Here is an 8,031-nt window from a genome sequence, read left to right as displayed (position 1 = left end):
CTAAAAATCTTATGATTTTCCTATTTTGTCCCCACTAAAATTTTATATTATGATGCATATCTCGACTCAATCTTACACTTTTTAATCTTTATTCTTATATATGTATTTTGTAGTTATTATAAAAATATTGTCATACATATTTCTTTTTATTATTTATTATAAAAAATTTAGTATACGCTCCACTGAAGTGAAATGCTAGCTCCGTCACTAGTAGTTGAGGGGCAGCCGCCCCACTGATCCAAGGTGGCCCCTTTAATTTTTCCCTAATTAAATTAATTTTTACGTCTTTTTTCTCTTAATTCACCCTTTCTAAATTTTTTTGATTATAATATTTTTATAAAAATTTTCAAAACATTTCAATCACGTCCTAAATTTTAACGCTTATGTATATCAAAATTTTAACGTAAATTGCTAAATAAGTAAATAATCAATGAAATTACCATATAAGCTCACAATTTTGTGGAATGTAGACCTTAAAAATAAATTAAATTAATCAAAAGCTTGATTCATTCAGATTAAAAAGACACACAAATAGTTAAAATAGTATAAATTATGCTTTCATTTTAGTTTAAAACTTTAGTTTTATCACGCCTTCACTGGAAAAATTCCCTGACTCCACCACCGAATGGGTTATTTTCGTCACTTCAATCTTCGAAATGATAGATGTTGATTTGCATGGAGAAACAAAAGTAAAATGAAAAACAAGTTGAATTGTAGTACTAGTTCCCTATGTGCGATCATGCAACACATGTATCACATGGGCGCATATTATCAACAACCATGTCTGAGATTTATAAAGATAATCATTTAACACATGCTGTACTTTTGGAATTATATATATATATATATATATTTTTTTTTTCGTACGTATGTTTTGCTCAATATCTCTCTACTTTTCTGTACAATGTTAAATAATATCATATGAAAAAGGATACTTGATGCCAGATGCATAATAATTTATTTTAAATACTAATACACTACGGCCACGTAATGAAAGGATACTTTTTTTTTCTTTTTCTTTTTTGCTGCAAAATGAAAGGATACTTGATGCCAGATGCAATATTTCTTTCTTTAATCTTACAGACTTACTCTTAGGGTAAAGTCGTGTCTCTTATATACTAAGGTCATATTTATTTCACCGATTTAAGTTTAAAATTTAAATTTTAATACAGTAAAAAACTTTCAGAAACAGTCACATCTAACTTTCTTACTATAGTAAATTTTTTTTACATAAAATCACATTTCAACTCGAATTAAAAACTCGAATCAATGAACTAAACGGGCCCTTATAGTGATGCGAAGTGGATTTGAATTTTCTAGTGAACCCTTGTTGAATATGATTTGAATTATTTATTCTTTTTGTGTGTTTACGTGCTGAGCTCTCGTTCTTTTAATCGGTTTCTTATGTTTTGTTGTTTATTTAATTTCTTTTTGTTTTTGTTTAAATTTGTAATTTCTTTTTTAATATAAAGTACGAGGAACTCTTATTGTTGGAGCTATTGTTATAACCAACTGATAGGAACAATTACTTAAAACTGATAGATTAATTTTTAAACGGTCTTATCCGTAAGTATCCACAATAAAAATTTACAGCGTGAAATATAATTAATATCATACATGTTGACGGTTAAAATTTATCTGACAAATAAAACTCGATCACTTAATCACCAGTATTAGCTCACACATGTTACTAATGAATAGTGAAAAGAAAAGTAAAATTAACAAGAGAACACACAAATTTATAATAATTCAACTTAAATTAAAAGGCTACCTTCACTTCAATTTTCTTGGAGATAGGGGAGTTCTCACTATGAGAAAAAGAACTCCAATAAGGAATAAAAAATAAATGCTAAGAGATTGGACTTAGATTTCTATCTAATCTGTATTTCTAGGTCATTATCTTTAACTTTCTCAAAGTAGTTATCTCGGATCCTTAGTAGTTATCTTCAGGCAGATTTCTCGAATGACTGACTCGGTCATGACATGTCTATCAGATGCTTGCACTGCAAAATGAAGAAGACGAGAAAAGGATGGCAAGTTCAACTTTTAAATTTGTCTCGGGGCTTATCGCCATATTAATCATAACATTCAACCCATTTCATACCCGAGCATACTTCTTTTAGTAGTTTTGAGCTTGGAGAGCTAGTCATCAACCATACTGTTTAAAAATTAATCCTACGGTTAAAACAATAATTTTTACAAAATAGAGTAAAATAGTTATTCTTATCATAAAGGATCTCCTTTAAAATTATTAATTTATCAAAAGCACTCTTAACATAATATGAAAGTCGCTCCAGAAATATCATTACTGACGGTCAACTGATATTCTTAAGAAAGAATGTGAGACTGACAAGGGAGAAGGCAAATCAAGTTTGGCTACGCACATTTACCACAAAATTCGCGTGCACTCAGGTGACGTTTGTTTTCTATATTAGTCAATGATTCTGAATTATGATTCATGATTTTTTACAATATTTTTTCTCATAAAAAAATACGTAAGACGAGAATTATTCTGAATATATAAACAAAACGTCATTTCAGTGATTCAGGCCTGGATACTGGATAGGGTATCATCATGTTTAAGTTTTAACTGTTGGTTTACATGTTTTTTTTTTCTTTTTTTTTTTGGTTGCTTGTAGATTTATAATTGTTAATGTTTTTAAGACTTCTTCTTCTTCTCATTCTCCTCTAATGAACATCCTTCAAAGAGGCTATAACGAATTTTCACAAACCCAAACAAATTTAAAACCAAATTCGCAAAAATTCTATGAAAATTCCCAAAATCGCAATGACAATCAAGTTCTATCTGCCCAAATTTACAACCAATTAAGAAACCAATTACATAATCAAATAAAAATCACAAATCTTAGTTAGACAATCAATTTCAAAAATCTCAAAACATGAATATTACTCCCCCAATTTCAAAAACCCAACAACTTTACTTAACCAATTACATCAAAATTGCATAGAAAATAAAATAAAAAGTGTTTTTTTTTTTTTTTTTTTTTTTTTTTTTTTTTTTTTTTTTTTTTTGGTATGAATGTCTCCTTAAACTTTTAAATTTAACAATTTAAACTTTATTTTTTTCTGACAATTAACTATTTAACTTAAAAATCTTTATAATTAAGACGTAATAAAAAACGCTGTCCATTTTTTTCATGATTTTAATCACTTGATGCGGAGCATCTATTCAGAGTAATAAATATCACCTCTCACCGGGAGCTAATAGGTGACGTAGTAGAAGTGGCAAGATGCGGCGTCATCCTTGGGAATTGGAGACTCAGGCTGTAGAGGGGCCTTCTTGGGAGGGGTTTTCAGGAGACATTTGGTTCATAGATTAGAATTATGTGATTAAAATTATTTTTGATTTACGTATATTTTTTATAAGAGAAAATATTATAGTGAACTACGAACCATGGTTCAAATCAGGGAACAAATCTATGTACCATGATGGTGGAGTCAGGGGTTCTGCAAAATTTGAAAACTCACGACTTATTTTGTCAGAGAACTTTCAAAAATGTCATTAATAAATAACACTATTTTATTTCTACAATTATTATTAAATTTATCTTATATTACTAATAATTTGTAAATTATTTTTTCATAATTTGTAAGTTATCTTTGATAATTTATAGGTTATTTTTCATTACTTACATGTTATCTTTTGTAATTTACATGTTATTACTTCATATCCTGCATATTATTTTTTATAGTAACATTAAAATTTTGTGTCGTGACATAAATAATAAAGTTAAAAAAACAATAATTAAACTTGAAATTTTCTCACTTTTGTTTTGTTTATTGTTTTTTATATTTTGTTTTTGTCTTGCCATCTTAGCCCATCATACTCAAAATATGAACACAACACAGCCCACCACCTCAATCGTGCTCAATCAAATCTAAAATAACTTCACACCATATGGTGTTAAGTTCAATGATTTCCATATTGTTCCCGATTGTTTAGTGGACAGTCAAGTCCAATTATGGTCGATTTAGCAGCGTCTATTTACGAGTCTTGATGTTACTTTTTCTTGAAAGTTGTTGTAATCGATTTATCCAAATATTTTAGGTGTTTTGTAATTGACATCGATGCTACTACCAACTAAAATGTTGGTTCACACTAGTTTTTGTTTATTTTTTACATCCACCACGAGGCTATCGTGTTTACCATATTTTATTTCCAAATATTTTACATTTAGTTCACTAATTTGAGTTTTTAATTTCAGTTAAGATGCTATTTTATGTGAGAGTTTTTTACTATAGTAAAAAAGTTAAATGTGACTGTTTGTGAGAATTTTTTACTGTAACAAAACTCGAATCAAATGTGATTATTTATGAGAACTTTTTATTATAACAAAACTTGAATCAGCGAAATGAATGATGCCATGTATTTCCCTTGAAATCAAGTGTCCACCACGTACGACTTGTCGACTGCTTTCAAAAAGAACGTCTTCACTCATCACCTTAAAATAATATTCTTTTTCCATCACCTGATCAAAATAAATTAAATAAAGAAACACAAAACAAAACACGCGTATTATTGAGGAAATCTCACATCTCCAACGTTGTAGCGCAAGATTTTCCTATAAATACTTGCTGTGTTAGGGTAAAATTTTGAATTCTAAATCATGCTTTAAATGAGGCTCACGCATGATAAATAAGGACATTAAATGATCAAAGACAACTCAATCCTAGCCGTTGATGACAACTCTCTTAGAAGCGGACCGTTAATTAAGGGTGTGGCATATATAAGAGGTTGACCGTTCTGTAGAGATGTAAAGGATAACATGAGGTTGACCGCATTAACAATTGGAAGCGAAAATGGTTCTGGGAGCGCTTATGAAGTCGAGTCTACTCAAGTTGAGAGATATGCGATATTCACTCAGGAATTTGCTATTTGTAATTCAAATATACAAAATTTAAGCAATGTAATCGTCCTGATTGATTGTAATCTCCATATTTTGGGAAACTATCCCAAAAGATGAGAGAAATATCCACAAATTAAATAAGAAAACCAGTAGAGACGATAATCAACAATATAAAGAAGGGATTGTAGGTCAAAAGAGAAAAAAAGTCTCATTCAGAGCAATTAGAGTGTGTAATTCTCTCAGAAAAATAGTGAACTCTCTCCCCTCCACAGTGGAAGTAGCACTTGAATTAAGGGTGAACTACTATAATTCTTGTGTGTTCTTACTTTTTAATTGCTTTTAACCCTGATTCCGATCATAAAAACTCGCGCAAATCGTTTTGAAACTTGTTATAATTTCTGTTTATGAATTTTCACCGTCTAACACTTGCTTTCATTGATTTCGTGATCTTCCTTCGCCCGAACATAATATATAGCTTGATATTCCATTTTATACATCATCAAGTTACTCTATTTGTTCACATATCCTCAAAATTAAAAGAAAAAAAAGGTTACTCTATTTCTTCTCTAGATAGCTCCAGAGAGAAGCATGTCTTCTGTACTCAAAACTAGTTTTCATCCCATCGCTCCATTCACAAAATAGACAAGCTTCTCTTGGCTTACCAACTTTAGCAACCTCTTTTAATTTTGTCTCCGGCAACAACCTAAAGAAGGTAATATAGCAAAAGAAAAAAAATAAAATCTTTTTTATATATATATATATATTTGGGGAAGAGAAAAATGCTAACTAACCCAAATTTCAATTTGGTTTCCAGTGTGTTGGGATAATTTCTGCTCTACAAAATAACATAGATGGCGATCATAAGATGACTTTGGTGAACGATGGCCAGAACAATATAAATGGCGTACAGTTTCGCAAGCTTCTCAATTTCTCTGGTGAAAAGCCTTCGACTCCGATTCTCGATACCATTAATTACCCTGCTCACGTGAAGAATCATTCTACCGGGGTAACGTTAAACACTTGTGCGTTTCTCTTGATCACTTATGAAAAGTTAAAATAATACTATAATTTTATAGAAAAATCACTAAAATACAATACTTCTTATGCTTAATGTTAAGGTTGTTTATTTCATTTGTGTATTTGTCATGAACGACAAATTTATTAGAATTATTCTATATGATAAAATTTCTTGAAATCCTTTGTATTAGTAATGCGAGTACTTTTATGGTAAGTATTTGTTGATATTAATGTGGAATATCAAATTATAAGCTAAAGCTCAGAAATTTCTGAGATACGATACAGTTACTAATTTTCATACTGTATTTAAGAATGAGGTACCGAACACTGTGTTAAACCACAAGTAGGCAGATACATGAATGTTAAGTTTAAGAAATGAAAAAGAATTGAAAAACATCAATTCTAGGATTTTAGAAACAATCGAAACAAAAAATGGACGAAAAAGGGATTCGGAGAGCCGAACCGGGAAAATTGAGGTTTTTGACCGAATAAGGTTGACCATGTCAAAATTTATTGAACAAGAGTCGATTAATAAGTCACTCTTGAAAGGATAGTCAAGGTTGAACAAAGTTGACTTAGTTGACCAACTGTTCAAAAAACGCGGGTAAAACGCGTACCGAATAGGAATTAAACTGAACCAAAATAATATACTTATTAGAGATGAATGGTTGGGATTTAAAGTGATTAAATAGATGAAGGACTGAGATTATGACACGTGGTAAACAAGATGGCCGGCCAAGCTTAGTGAAGAAGGAAAGAAACAAAATATTTTGTGAAATTTTGTAAAAAGGTCCCTTGAAAGTGCTAAAATTACATTTTAGTCCTCCCACTTTATTAGGTCTAGTTTTTAAGAGATAAAAATACCACTAAATGTCCATTTTTCATGCTAAGAATAGAGAGAACTCAGCCAAAGATAGAGGAAGAAAAAACAATTTACCCAAAGTGAGAAAAATGAGTTTTGATAAAAATTGACGAAACTGTACCGTTAGTTCTCGTCACTAAGGACTTCTCATCATTCTCGAAGGTAAATTTAGGTTTTCTTTTCACTTTTTCTACATTGGCTGCACGTTTAAGTATGGGAAAAAGCATGAAAAAGTTTTGCTTAAGATGATGATTAAGCTTGTGGTTGTTAAGGACTTAAAAATCTAGTGACTTAAGGACGAATTCTTGGTTATTAGATTTTTATTTCTAGCAATTCTTGGTATGGGGAATTTTTCTGAAAATATGGATGAAACCCTAGAATCATGATGTCTATAATGATAAAATTGAATGAGAAAGAATGGGGTTTGTTTAAAGGTGGAAGCAACGGATAAAACGAGTTACGGTTAGCTCAGAAAATGCAGAAAATGAGGCAAAACTCTGCTGCCGATATTTAGCTTGAGACTTTGAGTTAAAACCGGTTTTCATAAGGAATAGGATGATTAAGATGTGAAAAGTAAGTCGATTCGATGATCAGAGATGTATAGAAACCTAAAATAATGCAAATTCTCAGTTTCGGACTTAAATAAAAAAACTAGGCTATTGACTCGAAAATTCAATCTGGCACTGTTTTGAGTTAGTGAACTAAGATAAAAGCTTAGTTTCAAAAGTGACCGACACAAAGTTGAAGGAAATTCCGTTCTGAACAACTTCTTCTCACGACCCTAGACATCAGTTTCAAGCTGATTTTTGAAACATGTCTAAAATGCGATTTAAGGTAAAAGTGCACGGGTTTGGTGCACATTGATGATATAGGTGATGTTTCGGTCTGGATACCTGATTAACGCCCAAAAGTGATATTCACAAGCGGTCAATTGTAGCACAGAAGGGCGGTCGTATCCACAGAGAGATAACAAAATAACAAGAATGATTAATAGAATAAGAGCGTTAGAGAAAAATGAATTAAAGAAAAATGAGAGTTTTTGAGATTTTTGTTGCAAATAAAATAAAAAAAGAAGAAAATCTGTATGAAGAAAACGGTAAGGTGTCGAGAATCCCTAATGCTTCGTTCACCAATTCAAGTTTTGATTCACAATATTAAATAACTAAATAAATTAAATCTGTATGTTGACTCCAGAAATATTATTATTACAAGTTATCTAAAATCGACAATATATCAATCTGACAATATTGCAGTAAAAGACAATTTGTAAAATAATTTGAATAA

Source organism: Morus notabilis, unplaced genomic scaffold (assembly GCF_000414095.1).
Source record: "Morus notabilis unplaced genomic scaffold, ASM41409v2 Scaffold317, whole genome shotgun sequence".
NCBI lineage: Eukaryota > Viridiplantae > Streptophyta > Magnoliopsida > Rosales > Moraceae > Morus > Morus notabilis.
Note: the sequence above shows the minus strand (reverse complement) of the source record.